At 42.4% G+C, this 16,325-nt stretch overlaps 1 long non-coding RNA gene across 1 annotated transcript in view; it reads left to right on the forward strand.

Annotated features, from left to right (window-relative positions):
• Nucleotides 1-14,564, forward strand: part of LOC133402346 (uncharacterized) — a 15,879-nt gene extending 1,315 nt beyond the window's left edge. The window contains exons 2-3 of the long non-coding RNA XR_009768508.1: nt 10,741-10,831; nt 14,480-14,564. This is a non-coding gene — a long non-coding RNA (uncharacterized LOC133402346). The remainder of the gene's footprint in view (nt 1-10,740; nt 10,832-14,479) is intronic.
• Nucleotides 14,565-16,325: the final 1,761 nt, after the last annotated feature.

Below are 16,325 nucleotides of genomic sequence, written 5' to 3' on the forward strand. Positions count from 1 at the left end.
ACATTGGGGGGGAGGTGGGGGGGGGGGTATTTTAATTTATCCAGTGGTGAATTTGCACAGATTAGCATTAAACTGATGTTATTCCATACTCTGGGTTCTGCTTCCGCTAGTAGAAGAAAGCAGCTGGTCGCCACAAACATTCGCTGAAGAGCAAAGCCGAAGAGAAGAGGAGATGAGTCTTTATGGGGCGTAAACAAACGGTGTGCATAGACCCAAGGCTTTCAACAAGGTTTAGGAGTGAGTTTATGGAAATCTTTGCCCATTCTTCCAGGAGCATTTTTGTGAGGTCACACACTGACTGATGTTGGATGGGAAGGCCTGGCTTACTGTCCACTCAAAATCAACCCAAAGGTGTTCTCTCGGGTTAAGGGCAGGACTCTGTGCAGGCCAGTCAAGTTCATCCTCACAAAATTGTCTCATCCATGTCTTAATGGTTCTTGCTTTGTGCACTGTTCTACAGACATGTTGGAACAGGAAGGGGATAATCCTCAAACTGTAGCATTCAGAGTTCTTTTCACTGGAGCTCAGGGGCTAATAGTTTGGACATTTCCAACTTTGTGAGAACAGTTTGGAGATGGTCCCTTCCTGTTGAAACATGACTGTGCATCAGTGCACAAAACGAGGTTCATAAAGACACAGATGCGAGAGTTTGATGTGGATGAATTTAACTGGCCTGCATAATCCTGACCTCAACCTTTTAGAAGATTTTGGGATGAATTAGAGCGGAGATTGAGAGCCAGGCCTTCTCATCCAACATCGGTGTAACCTCACCAATGCGCTTCTGGAAAAATGGTCATAGATTTTCATGAACTCACTCCTAAACCTTGTGGAAAATCTTCCCAGAAGAGTTTAAGATGTTATAACTCCAGAGGGTGGACTGATGTCCTATTAAACCCTATGGATTAAGAATGAGATGTCACTTAAATTCATATCTGAGTCAAGGCAGGTGAGCGAATACTTTTGGCATATAGTGTATGTCTAAATTGTTTTCAGCCATGGGGTATTTTGACTAAAGCATGTCACAGACATGTTATTAGGACACGTGGGAAAAATGCATGTCGTCTTTAAAGCAGAATTATTATTATTGTTGTAGTTTTGTTGTTGTTGTCAAATAACTCAACGAATGGCGTTTATTCTTTTCCTGTCATATCTGAATCAACTGGCAGTGTTGCAATTTTTAGGTACTTTCAACTTTGTCACTGTTATCATGTATTATGATTCATAAAATATTCTAAACATGAATTTTCATTGTTGGGGGTGCAATGTTCAGGGGAGTTTACGTTATAAATCCATGGTTATTCGTTTACTGTAGTCTTATAGCTTTCTTCCAGTGGCATTAAAGAGGAACTACAAACGTGCCATGTAAATTGTCCCTTCTTGTGCCTGGCTTAGACGGCCTTCTCATGACTTTCCCTTTATAGACATTAAGTGCACACTACATCAAAATGAGTAACTGGCATGGCCTCCCTTAATATTCTCAGTTAGTCCAACACAGTCTAGTTTTGATTGAGGCAGCTGGGAAATTATGCATTGCGTTTATACATTTCATTTTCATTCTTTTATTTTGTGCTTCACAAAGGTTTTTGGCAAGTAGAGGATAAAGCGGTATGGAAAATGGATGGATGGATTTAAATTCAGTCATAGCAAAATATTGCCTCTGTATTAAATCTTGTCACCTGAAGGTCTCCTGGGAGTCATGGCTAATTCCAAGCAATATTTTTCTTGTGCTTTGTGCTGCGCTGCCACTATCATAATCAATGAGCCTTGTAACACTCAATTAGGACATAATTGGATTTGTGGGAGGCAATGCAGATTTAAGCCGACATGTAAGGATTTCTTAGCAGCGTTGGCAGTTTTCGATGAAGCTGAACTGGAACAGTTAATAAAGGTATTGTGATGATGACAGTTTGGCCCTGGAACAGATGATTTTTACTTATTTTATTCCTATGTAAAAAAAATGTTTTGAAATCCGGCCAGTGCCCCATAACAGCTTGTTTTTGACCATAGAGCTTGTACAATATTTATGTTCCGTTGTTGAACTTGGTCAATTGTCCCTATTTAGGTCATACTGGTTGCATCTGTTGATATGTCACAGGGCAGCTGTGGCCCAATGGTTAAGATCATTGCCTGCCACCGTGGTGGACCTAGGTTCAAGACCCTGACTGGACCATCCACCAACATCCCCCGGACTCACGGTTGTACTGTCCTTGAGCGCGACACTGATACCCCGAAATGCTCCCCGGGTGCTTCAGCTGCCCCCTGCTCCAGTGTGTTCCGCTAACGTGTTCACTGTGATGGGTTAAATGCAGAGAACAACTTTCGTGTGTGTGCATGCATGCATGTTCATGACAATAAAAGGTGATTCTTCTTCTTCAATTATAGCAGGTCCAAAAAGATAAGATTTATTAAATTTTTTATGAGCCCTGAAAATGAGACATTGTATGTCAGGAGCTGGTGACAAGTACAAATATTCCTTTTCCTGTTAGTTATTAAGGTCCTTGTGGTTTGGTTGGTCCGTGAATTCATAGCATGAAGGCAGGGTCGCATCACCTCATCATCATCTGTACAAACGTTTCATAGACAATACGTCACCCCAGACAGTGCACACACTCTTGAATTGAATTTGATTTTCACAATCTGCTTATCTCTCACATCAGGGTTAGTGTGGTTGTTCTCTAAGCTTGTGTATTACCATGTTCAGATTCATGCTGTTCTGCTTTGTTACTCTGACCTACTGAATAAAAAGGAAGAATGTGCAGTGATCTGTTGAGGAGGAAAATCCTTTTAAATGGAAATGATTTACAGACATTAGGTGTGTTTGTGTGTTTAGTAGTTTTACAATGTGATTGATGATATCCTTGCCATGTCCTCTATTCGCTTATTTTCTGTGTGCGTGTTGTTTGGGAGGTCCATAAACATAAATTTAATGGCTTTCCTATCGTTTGCGGCCGTAATTTGTATTGTGTGATGGGTTATTGGTTTGTTGTTCATTTCTGGGTAATCCCATTTTATCCCATGACATTAGAATTGAAGGGTGGCAAGTTAAGATATTTATGTGTTAAAGCCCTTTTTTCTGGAAGCAAAATCCGTTTTCTACTCTGTAAAATTTATATGTTCTGACACATTTAGTGCCAAACAAATCAAGATTGCAAAAACTAAACGTTTTTACTGTACAAAAACATTTAGCAGGCGAGTTTGATATGAAGAGAAAATGTGCCATGAATTTAGATGTGCATCTTGCAAGACTGATGGTGCATTTGCATGTTTCACATCCCTAGGTTTTTAATTATGAGATGAATTTTCTGACCAGAATGTCAAAAGTAATTTCTTTCAAAATGGGAGGTTTGCCAAAATGCCCTATAAGAGCTAATTGAGGGCAGCAAATACCGATGAGTTTGTTTGATGATGTGGGCTTGTGCGATTGCATGCTTTATGTGTGTTTGGGTGTTTACAGTGTGCATTTATATATTGAATGCATGGTGTGTTATTTACATCTACACTTACCGATATTAAAGACCCCTTATGATGACGACAAACAATGGAGCCAGGCCTATAGGTGGGGCTCGAAGGCGAGCGCATGGTGGCCGCTCCAGCACCCATGGGGCCCGGCCGGTTGAAGAGAGGGGCGGAGCTGTCAACTGATCACCACCTGGTGGTGAGTTGGTGGGGGAAGATGCCGGTCCGACGTGGCAGGCCCAAACATATCGTGAGGTTCTGCTGGGAATGTCTTGCAGAATCCCCTGTCAGAAGGAGTTTCAACTCCCACCTCAGACAGAACTTTGCTCACGTTCCGGGGGAGGCAGGGGACATCAAGTCCGAGTGGACCATGTTCCGTGCCTCCATTGCTTAGGCGGCCGACCGGAGCTGTGGCCGTAAGGTGGTTGGTGCCTGTCACAGCGGCAATCCCCGAACCCGTTGGTGGACACCAACGGTGAGGAATGCCGTCAAGCTGAAGAAGGAGTCCTATCGGGCCTTTTTGGCCTGTGGGACTCCTGAGACAGCTGATGGGTACCGGCTGGCCAAGTGGAATGCAGCTTCGGTGGTCGCTGAAGCAAAATGGGAGGGGTTCGGTGAGGCCATGGAGAAAGACTTCCGGGCGGCTTCGAGGAAATTCTGGTCCACCATCCGGCGTCTCAAGAGGGGGAAGCAGTGCACCACCAACACTGTGTATAGTGGGGATGGGGCACTGCTGACCTCGACTCGGGACGTTGTGAGTTGGTGGCGAGAATACTTCCAAGACCTCCTCAAATCCAACGACACGCCTTCCCATGAGGAAGCAGAGTCTGGGTGCTCTGAGGCGGGCTCTCCTATCTCTGAGGTTGAGGTCACTGAGGTGGTTAAAAAGCTCCTCGGTGGCTCGGCCAGGTTGGATGAGATGCGCCCGGAGTTCCTAAACGCTCTGGATGTTGTGGGGCTGTCCTGGTTGACACACCTCTGCAACATCGCGTGGACATCGGGGACAGTGCCTCTGGATTGGCAGACTGGGGTGGTGGTCCCCCTTTTTAAGAAGGGGGACCGCAGGGTGTGTTCCAACTACAGGAGGATCACACTCCTCAGCCTCCCTGGTAAGGTCTATTCAGGGGTGCTGGAGAGGAGGGTCCGTCGGGAAGTCGAATCTCAGATCCAGGAGGAGCAGCGTGGTTTTTGTCCTGGCGGTGGAACAGTGGACCAGCTCTACACCCTCGGCAGGGTCCTCAAGGGTGCATGGGAGTTCGCCCAACAAGTCTACATGTGTTTTGTGGACTTGGAGAAGGCGTTCGACCGTGTCCCTCAGGGAGTCCTGTGGGGGGTGCTTCGGGAGTACCGAACCCCCTGATACGGTCCCTGTCCGGTCCATGTACGACCGGAGTTAGAGTTTGGTCCGCATATCCGGCATTAAGTCGGACTCGTTCCCGGTGAGGGTTGGACTCCGCCAAGGCTGCCCTTTGTCACCGATTCTATTCATAATTTTTATGGACAGAATTTCAAGGCGCAGCCGAGGCATAGAGGGGGTCCGGTTTCGTGGCCTCAGTATTGCATCTCTGCTTTTTGCAGATGATGTGGTTCTGTTGGCTTCATCAAGCTGTGATCTCCAACTCTCACTGGAGCAGTTCGCAGCCGAGTGTGAAGCTGCTGGAATGAGATCCGCACCTCCAAATCTGAGACCATGGTCCTCAGTCGGAAAAGGGTGGCGTGCCCTCTCCAGGTCGGGGATGAGATCCTGCCTCAAGTGGAGGAGTTCAAGTATCTTGGGGTCTTGTTCACGAGGGAGGGAAGAATGGAATGGGAGATCGACAGGCGGATCGGTGCAGTGTCTGCAGTGATGTGGACTTTGTATCGTTGTGGTAAAGAAGGAGCTAAGCCGAAAGGCGAAGCTCTAAATTTACCGGTCGATCTGCGTTCCTACTCTCACCTATGGTCACGAGCTGTGGGTCGTGACCGAAAGAACAAGATCCCGGATACAAGCGGCCGAAATGAGTTTCCTCCGTAGGGTGTCCGGGCTCTCCCTTAGAGATAGGGTGAGAAGCTCGGTCATCCGGGAGGATCTCAGAGTAGAGCCGCTGCTCCTCCACATCGAGAGGAGCCAGATCAGGTGGCTGGTGCATCTGATTCGGATGCCTCCCGGACGCCTCCCCGGTGAGGTGTTCCGGGCATGTCCCAACGGGAGGAGACCCCGGGGAAGACCCAGGACACGCTGTGTCCTGGCCCCCGCGACCCGACCTCGGATAAGCGGTAGAAAATGGATGGATGGATGGATGGATGGACTTACCGATATTTCTTCTCACTCAAAAACACACATACATAAACAGGATGGCAAAGCAGCAATCGTATGGTGTCGGTCGGGTTCATGCTTAAGGACAAGGACTCGTATATAATCACTGCATGTTGCAGTGTATTAAGACTTGTGGTCGCTGCGCATGTCTATCAGCAGAGCAGAGCAGAGCACCTTTGTTGTCATTGGGAGAATTTGACCGGATTCATAGAGACGCTCTTCCCTCCCGGTCCAGTGTTCGATTGGTCCTGATGAATAATATATTCATAGAGTGAGTCTGCTACAGATGGCTACAGTCTGTGTTCACAGAGGTTTGACTTTCACGCGTCTCTGCTGGAATGAGGCTCAATCAGGAGCCTGCTCGGGTTATCAACAGCTGTGCACCCTATCCTCTTCTGCTCACACAAGAAAATGTCTTTTATGTTCAGATATAAATAACAATGAATGAATGTGTGACTGGGTGACCACTTCAATCTGAAAATATACAGGGATTAATAACATGAACAAACATGGTAATAGTTGTAAAGCAAGTACAGTAATATCAGTAGTCATCGAACCTGATCACCTATTTGAATTTTGACCAGCATTCCTGTTTCATTTTGAGGCACTTTGAGGCAGAAATAATTAATCAAGGTAGAAGATATGTAAAGATTGGGGACAACGTTTTTTTTTGGTTGTACATTGGTTTTCTAAATGGCAATTTAACTCAGAGATCTAAATTATACTGTGAGTTTTCTCGCAACTCCCATGTGTCACAGTAAATAAATTGCAGCGGTTTCTTTGAAGACTGGGGTGTGGTCAATGACCATTGGGATGATTTGTAATAGTCGCTTCGTCACAAATGGCTGAGTGGACGGGAATGTGTGTGTGTGTTCTCTGAACGTGACGGTCAGTCCCATTGAGACATTGCTGTCACACCACATAGGTTCCCCACAAAGATCACTCAAACCGGCCTCCATTAGCAAAAGGTTTCTCTCCACATGTCGCCACGTGAACAAAGAGCTGGTTTCATCTGACACCGGAAGGGGGGTGTCTGCCACCATAAATCAGGTTTTAGTAAAGTAAACATGGTCTGATTTCTAAATTAAACTGATAGGCAGTGCTTGGATTGGTAGTGCTCCAGTTGGAAAAGAGATTATTGACCAGAAATCTGTATGTAGGCTACAATACATCAGAATCAGGAAGTGTAGGCTTACATCCTTATTGACGGCTTGTAGTTTCAAGATGCTAAAAATGGGCAATTATTCCTTCATACCTTGTTTCCCCCCCACATTTAAAAAAGCTATATTGCAATTATTTACTAGCGTTGACATGTTTTTGTAAGCCACTGAGTGGTATCATGTACTGTATTTGCATTTGAGGATCTTCTCACTGCCATTGACATCATCACATTGATTGCTGCAATGGCCAGCACACACACACACACAAGTGAGTCATATTACCCAGTGAGGTTACATGATAATCTAGTCAGGGTACCCCTAGGGGGTGTGGTATGCCTTGGCAGGCTTGCAATACATCCTGTCATGTCTGAGTTCCCCTTTTTTGGTTTTCACTAAAATACTGCTTCCAGTTTAATTACTGACACACTTTTTCAACTTGTGATTATCTCTCCAAGCTCAAGGAGCAACTCTGTGCTCTTGCACGTGACCAAGCACCTCACCTCATTAGGAAGGTGACAGATTGTCATTAGCACGTATGTGCCGCAGTGAGTCGATGGGAGGTGGAAGGATATAACGGCACCTCGGGGCCCGTTCGCCTATAGCAGACCCCAAAGGTTGCACACGATGATAGGCTTGTAATACAGTAACACATGGTTAGAAAATGCACTGAAATTAAATACATAATTTATTTCATAAGTATACTATCACATATTTTGAAATATATGCTTTGTTTTTCTGAGAGCCTTGATGCTTTCACGCAGTTCCCAATCATTACGATTTGGCAGCATTTGATATGCAAAACCAATTTCACTGTTAGCTTTTCCTTTCCTTTCTTTTCTTTTGAAAAGCACTTTTTTTTAACCTGCTGGGAATTTTTCCTCTGAAGAACAGCGCTGTATCAGCACTGTATGCTTCCTACTTTTAAACGGGCTGCAGCACTTAGATACTACATGCCTTCAGCTGTAAAACATTTTAATGTTAAGAAAGACAAATCCAATATTGATACAAATATTTTGAGGCCTTATGGTGTAACGTTCTACATTTCCATAGTGTATTCTCGTCTCCTTCTTCTGTCTTCCTTTTTAAAGACTTAATCTGCAGAATAATAATACATCTTATAAAATAGCGGGTATGTTTTTTTCAGCAACTGCAAGAAAAACAAAGCATGTAAAAGCAAATGATAGATTGCTTATTTTATTTGTGTGTTCTTGTCACCCCTCCAGCTCATTATTACATGGCTGCCTGTGACTGCATGTTTTGTCCTTATCACAGCAAAATACTTTTTTCTAATTGCTCAGGGTCAGAAGCCAACAAACAGAAGTAAACCTCCAAATCCCATATCTCCTCTCTGGTTGCTGTGTCCCCCCCCCCCGCCTTCTCCGTATAACATGTCTTGCTTGGAATTACTTACTAGTCTAGTCCCCTTGGAGTGTGAGCAGGCAGTGTGTTGCAGCAGCACTAGCAGCGTATATACTGGATATATACACGACACAGCGGACGACTGGTTAGCACGTCTGCCTCACAGTTCTGATGACCCGGGTTCAAATCCGGCCTTGCCTGTGTGGAGTTTGCATGTTCTCCCCGTGCCTCCGTGGGTTTTTCCCCAGGTACTCCGGCTTCCTCCCACATCCCAAAAATATGCATGGTAGGTGAATTGGAAAACTCTAAAATTGCCCGTAGGTGTGAATGTGAGTGAGAATGGTTGATTGTTTATATGTGCCTTGCGAATGAATGGCTGGAGACCAGTTCAGGGTGTACCCGCCTCTTGCCCAGAGCCAGCATGACCCTAGTGAAGTTCAGCAAATGGATGGATGGATGTTCACTTCTTTTTTCATTAAATCCCCAAACCAAAATCAATACTTGTTGAGATTTAACTTGACTGCCTGACATCTCGTAACTTAATATACCAACATGTATCAGACAGACTACACGTTGTGTGTAAATATATAGAATAGTAAAAGCTTTTACTGCAACAGTAGTATAACAAAAGTGCTACATCTTTTAAGGTGCATTTAAACAAAAAAAAATCAAGTCAAATCACACAAATCAACTAATCTATATCAATAACCGTTGGACCATAATGGTAATATTGCACACGTTACAAATTGCACTTGAGGAATAGCTCACTAGTTAAAACGTGAAGGCATTTCCATCGGGTGTTATTAATTAAATGCATTAAAATCTACTTTAGTCTTCCCATATGGTTTCAGGCTTTCTGGCAGTGGGGTATTTATAGTGTATGATGCAGTGTTAAATGTTTATTGAAGCAAAATCGTGGTTTGGGGTCATAAGTTTCATAATACTGATTTGCTTGTTTGCATGTTCGTCACTATCTGTTTTTGGACAGATTTCTCAAAATCTAGGTCAAAGTCTGCTGAACTCAACTGTTTCTTTAAAGACAGTAACAACATTCCACAAAATTGTGTGCTTTTATGAACTGAAGAAACTATGTCAGGCTTACTTTTCCCCCCCACTTGTCATTAATTGTTTATTTGGAAATTTATGATACAGAACACATGCACATGGAAACAAATGATACTTCCATTATTAAAAATCTGACCAGAGCCTTTTGGAATATCATCTTTCATCATAATAAATGAAGCATGGCAACCAAAGTCTGGCCTGGCAACAGCAGGTTGTGCAGGAGAATCTTGATTTCATGTGGTGCTTGGACCTTGCTGTGAAGATGAATGCGGCTTCATTGTGCTGCACTAATTATCCAGACGACTTCCATCAAGAAGCGAGTGGAGCTGTTTGTTCAAGGTTGCCATCTGATGTGACGTGAAGTATTCTTGAAACCTGTTGAAAATCTGCAGCATGTGTTTTGAAATTGCCTGTTGCTTAGGAACCAATGTGACTCCATCCATGGATAAGAGCAGGCTTTGTTCAGTTCTTGGAACACCAATTCTTTTATCTAAAAATTTTCATGTGGTGTAGATGAACTTTGATACGGAAATGCCGATGCAAATTAAAATTCTGGATTTTTGCAGAACCCAAACAAGCAGTGAATCAATACTATCATTGTGTTGCTAATGAGCAACTGAGTAAACATATGTTGATTTCCTCTTTTCTCACACTTACAAATTTCCAAGCTGATGTGCGAAAATATATTTTCTGGTTGTTGTGAATGGTGATGGTGTCATAAGATGACACCTATGTGTTTATGTATGAAAATGTGCTGGTTAAGTTATGCCTTTTTGTTTAAAAACATTGTCTTATGCCCCATTCAATTCTAGCATTTTGAATAGCAGAACTATAGTGTGTGTGACATTCAGTCACTTCTGGACTCAGATCGTACTTAGTAACTAAGCATTTGGTACATTTTGCATAGCACAATATGCTTCTTCAGTCTTTTAGCTTGGACTTCCCCAAAAATCTGTTTAATGTCAGACTGCCTCGTTCTTTCAGTTTAATATGAAAGTGAAATTATATATTTGGATTACCCCCCCCAAAAAAAATTCATTTCAAGACAGGAAACCTTTAGATGTAAAATGAAATGTTTTTTTTCAAAGGATGCTGTGTTGCATATGTAGTGGGACATCATCATTTTCTTTGCCATGATGGACTGTCACTTATACTTGCACTACTTAGAGTAAATAAATAAATAAATAAATATGTCCTTGATTAGTGAAAAGCAGAAAACTCACGGACAACCATCCCGCCCTCACACCTTGTTTCGTACCTCCCGCTGGGAAGGAAAGTGCTGGACGAATGAAGATGGCGGAGACAGTTGCCATCAGTGGGGGCAGCATCAGAGAAGCTGCAGCACTTCAAATGGAATGTGAGGTTTTCAAGCCTTATAGTCATAAATATTTCATCTGCCAGCAGCTTTGAGGAGACGAGAGGGGGCAGGCCAACCAGCCACAGACCCAGCGCTTCTGGGCTTCGAACAACAAACTGCAGCTCTCAGAGACAAAAGGTAGAGATGGGGGAAGGGCTCTTGACATGTGAAACAACAAAAAATCTTTTGTTTACTAAAAATGAACAAAACAACTTAATAAAGTCAAGGTTTTGCATCCCACAGAGAGAGGCACATCCCACACACAAAGCTAATTGCAGTGCAAAGCTAATTGCAGTGCAACAATTGTTTAGAACAAGTATCTAATAACAGTTAAAACAGAAATATATCTGACAAAGCCAATGTATGTTTTACATAGCCTCAATATTTATGATGAACATAAAATATTTATACAGGAGGGACCAACAATTAAAATAGTTTTTTGAAGCCATAACATGAAGTTTCTTTATTTCATTTCATGATATATACAGAAGGTTAATTGAAGACTAAGTTGGCCATAGATGTGAATGTGAGTGTGAATGGTTGTTTGTTTATATGTGCCCTGTAATTAGCTGGCAACCAGTTCAGGGTATACCTTGCCTCTCGCCGAGAGTCAGCTGAGATAGGTGCAGCACACCTGCCACCCTAGTGAGGATAAGCAGTACGGAAAGATGGATGGATATATACATACACGAGCAAATGTGCAATATTCTTTACAATATCTTCCTTTATTTTGAAGTATCATAACTATAACTAATTGTTAATGAGTTTGCTATCATCTGCAGGCAAAAGAGCATTTTTAGTACTATTCTATTTAAAAGTTTAATGTGTATCCTCTCTGGTTCATAAAAATAGTCTCGACTACTGCAGGAGCAAAAAGCATCTTAGGTGTCATAACCCCGTTCATTATTTTTTATGAGTAAGATGAATGAGAAACAAGATGATGCGCTGAGGTAAACACTTCCGGTCATGAAGTGCTGTCCCCTTCCCGTAAGCAGCCAGTCGAGCGATGAAGAAAGCCTGCAAATTTAATGACTTTTATTTCCGCGGCATTTTGGTCCTCTAGGATCATAGTCTTTGTCAAAGTTAATGCATTCTGATGTTTGCATCAGTGTTTAAACTATCTCTGTTACCATAAAAGGGCAAATACAAATGACAACCAAAAGGTGAATTACTGATCTACTTCCTCAGTAAAGTTACCTGTGATTTGATCAGTGGTGGCTACAGTAACTAAAATAGTACTGTGAATTAAGCATAATATGCTTCAAGTAAAAGTGAAAAATACTCTTGTCAAATGATTAATTGAGGAAGAGTAAGTATCCAGTGAAAGAAAATACTCAAGTACTGACTAAGTGGTGAGTAATCCCTGATGTATTCTTTCTTTAAATCCTGCATAAACATCAAATAAACAAAAATATAAAATAAAAATATGTAAATTCTAATATCACACAACAATATCACTGTAAAAAAAAAGATAACAATAAATGGGCTTAAATGAACTTTGTTTACACATGTGAACCAGCACAATAAACTCACCCGGCTGAGATTATTCACCCACATTTATTAGTAATGCTGGCATCTGTTTAGTGATTAAAAAGAACGTGAGTTCTGCCAACTTCCATCTTTACGTTCAGTACTGTGCTTACATTGCAGATTGTTTTTTTTCCTCCCTGCTCCCTTTGAATGCGCAAAACTCTTTTCTTACAGCGCGGAACATAAAACTCCAACGAGTCTTGAGTGGGTCGAACGAACTGCAATTTGCATTCACGTGCTGTGGTTGACCTTTTGGTTTTATTCCATGTAGCATTACATTTTGGAAACACAGACCCGGGGCAGTCTGTTGTATGTTTCTCAAGTTCCGAGTTCTTACAGGTAGAAAAGGACGACATTTTTACAGCTTGACCTAGCTGTTATTTTTCATTGTCCATACAGCCATTTTCCATGCCGCTTATCCTCACTTGGGTCGCGGGGGCGCTGGAGCCTATCTGTAATGTAAATATATATTTTTGTCATATTTCACGTAAATAAGTTACTTTGCAAACTTGTTTTCTGTGTGGGCCTGAGCCGCTGCCGAGACTACGGTCATGTGACTCCCTGGCTCTGTTTGATTGGTGAAATGGAGTCAGTCGTCACTAGTAGTTACGTTAAATTGACATTGTCATGTGACAGAAGTCCCTCCGATGAATCAAAAATAGATCGCGCAGGCAATCATAGATACCTGTAGATAAAAACACAAGTTGCGAGCAGGAAGTATTGTTTCTTCTTGACAAAAAAATATTCAAGTAGAGGTTAACAAGTACAATGGAACCTAGATTTAAAGGACTAATAGGAGCGGGGCGTCGTCCGTTATATTAAAGCATTTTTTAATTTCCTACCAGGATGGAATTGTTGGGTTTGTGCAAACTTCTTTCTTCTCTCCGGTTGTATTTAGTGATGTTCTGCATCCGAATCCAAATCTGGACCCTGACAGCCAAATCAAAAGATCAAGAGCATGATAAATTGAGGGTGGCTATATTTATTCATGGTGGCGAGTCCAGATCAAGCAGTGGCATCCAGATGAAGGTTTGCATTTGTTTAATGGATTAAGGGCTGCGTGATGTCACAAGGGCACTTGGGCCTCAAGATGTATGACTGGAAGCAGGTGGCACGTTTCTTGCGTCGCTGCTAAGAGGGATTATAGGCCTCTGAAGGGAGAGGGATCATATTTGATTAGCGCGTTCTAAAGGTTCATGTGATTAGCTTGGCATTTTGAGCTGCACTCCTGACTATGTTGCGTGTGTATTTTTTTTAAGATCTTGCGAAATAATCTCATTTGGTTGGCAACATTTTTGACTCCTGTGGAATGCTGTTGTGTTTAACTTCTGATGAGTGCTAATGAGTGAAAAAAGACTCAATGAATATTTCATTTGGTACCTTATTTTGCTTAGCTCTCTGACAGTGTCAATGTGTACTGATCATTACTATGTTTGAAAATGAAAATGTTTCAATAATATTAGATCTTTTTGTTATCTAGTCATCGCTTGTAATAATAACTGTAACATTGTAATAATTACACAATAGCATTTACTGGGCAAAAGCGTTTGACTAGAAATCTCTGTTGTGTGATTGCAAATGTTAGTATATCAGGCCCAGTGAAGCGGATGTCTGCTGTGGGTGGGGGAGTTATGAGTGTGCGGTTAGAAACACCAACCTTCACACAGCAACCTCCCAGGAGGAGACTCTCCACTGAGCTCCCGGAATTGCAGGCCTACGGGGAGGCTGAGCAGCCAGAGAGTGCAGCACAACCGAATAAGATAAAATGACTGAGTCACAATCTGTGAGTGCAGATCCACTTTGTACATTCACTTCAAAGTGCAAAGTAAACCGAAAAAGAATCTGTCTGGGTCATGTTTTACAAGCATTTTTTTTTTTTTTTTTAAATTTAGTCAGGTCAGTCCTTAGGGATTCAAAAGATAAGGTTGTGGTAGCAAAACTGTTGCATTTTTCAGTCCTGCTGAGTGGGAATGCTAGATGAAAGGTTTCCTTGTTTTTCTGGGACGGAACTGCCAGCAAAAGGTCACTCGCAGTCAATGATTTGGAGCAACAGATCAGAAAAAAACATTCGATGTAATGCTAATTGGTCAGCTCATTCATGCAACATGAGTCCTGCCTGCAAAGGGACAGATTAATTACACACAAGGCTACATAGTACTCTCACTGAGCATGGAAGTGATAGCAGCAAATGTGAAGGGAATACTGATGGTCCAAGCAGAGCAATTTTTCTGAATCCTCCACCCTTTTGTTCACCAGGCTGCTGCAATCGCCAATGTGGATAACTCCTCCCCTTTGCGGATAGGCGACATAATTGGAGGAGGACAAAGTCACACGTTGACAATCGATTCCGCGGCACAACTGTTGCTAAGGTACTTTGAATGGCTCGTGTGCCATTACAGCGTTTTATTCGCCTCTTTGTGTAATGTGTAATAAATGTGAAAATCACAGTATTAGTCAGTTTCTGTTGGCAAGACAACACGATCACCATGTATATGCGTTGTCGCTGGCTGCAGGCAACGTGTGTTATTGGGCTTTGGCCCACAATGGGCTCATCCTCCCTTGATTCTGTGTCTTTCAAAAGGTCTGCCTAAAGAAATTTGGCAGACACATGCTGTCTGGAGATAGGCCTCTTTTAAAAGGAGCTGGAGGAAGCTTGAGTTCATCCTCAGTTCAGAGCCCATGTCGAGGCGAAGCTATTTCAGTGATGCGCACAGAAAGCACAATCAACTCAGCATACCCCTCCTTCTGATATTCAGCACTGTGACATTAGTCTCGAAATAGCTTTCGATTATCCTAAAGGGAATTCAGAGATTTACTCCTAAATACGTTATTTTACACCTTTGTAGATAATTGTCAGTCAGATATGCTGTTTTACACCATTTCAGGTTTCGTGGCTAAATTGTGACACGCTTTGGGACTGACATGGGTCTCCCCCACTGTTGAAAAACGTTGTGTGCATCAGTACAAAGTTATTGTAAATGAATAAAATAAACTGGAAAATGTTTGAAAGTTTCACATTTTATTCAAACTTACCACTCCGATGTGCTTGGTCATGGTGACAATGTTGAAGTACAGTAATCATCATAGGCGAGTCACGTTCATGAGCTGCGAGGAATTAGTGTGCTTCCTAGTTCCAAATCCGTTGCGAAAGGCGAATGGCTTGACAAAAAAAAACAAAAAACGTTACTATCCCAAACATAGCGTGTTCCAGACTCCAAAGACAGTTTTGTACTCCTCAGAACCATGCCACTCTTTCTTGCTCCATGCACAATAGATAATAGGTAGAACCATTATCACATGGCCACGTCAATGGGTTAGCGTTACCCATTATATCAGGGTTTGTTTTCTTGAGGTTCTACTGTTCTGTACTTAGCGATTTATTTTTTTTAATCATTCAAATTCGGCAAGGTTGTTAACACGCTTCTCTGTGTTGTGTCAAATTTATAAGACTCAAATGATTTTCACTTCAGGGACTTCCCTTCACTACAGGGACATTTACTACAGTCCACTTGGTTTGGATTGATTAAGTGCATTTCTACAGCACTGCAAATTACAATCCCAATATTAGACATTGTTAATTTAATACCCCTTTGACAGTGTTAGTCTTTCCCGCTGTATATGTAGTGTTCCCCCTATATCAAGGTTCATCGTTCGTGCCCCTGCCCTACGTTTTTTAAAGTAATTTTTAAATGGGATTTTACAATATAGCACTCGCTTACTATAATGTCCTTGGATGTGGGAAAGGAGAACCACAGTCGGTGGTTCGTATTGAAAGCCAAGAGAACGATAAAACAGTGAGCACACTCAAGCAGAAGCTGCTCTTGGCCACAGCTCTTACACAAAGACTCACGCAGACCCACAGACGTCACGCGCCACCCCACCAGGCCCTACTTAGAGGCACATGCATGTACACTACCATCCGTAAAGTATTTTCTATACATTTTATGCTCAGTTATTTTTTTAATAATAGATTTACATGTTTGTTTTAAGTTTTTGTGTGGGAGGGATAAACACTATTAATTTTTTTTTTTATATGGTCTCTCTATGGTGGATTTTCACCAATTGTGGGGTAGGTCTGGAAGGTATCCCTGTGATAAACAGG

This window comes from Phycodurus eques, chromosome 5, assembly GCF_024500275.1.
Source record: "Phycodurus eques isolate BA_2022a chromosome 5, UOR_Pequ_1.1, whole genome shotgun sequence".
Lineage (NCBI taxonomy): Eukaryota > Metazoa > Chordata > Actinopteri > Syngnathiformes > Syngnathidae > Phycodurus > Phycodurus eques.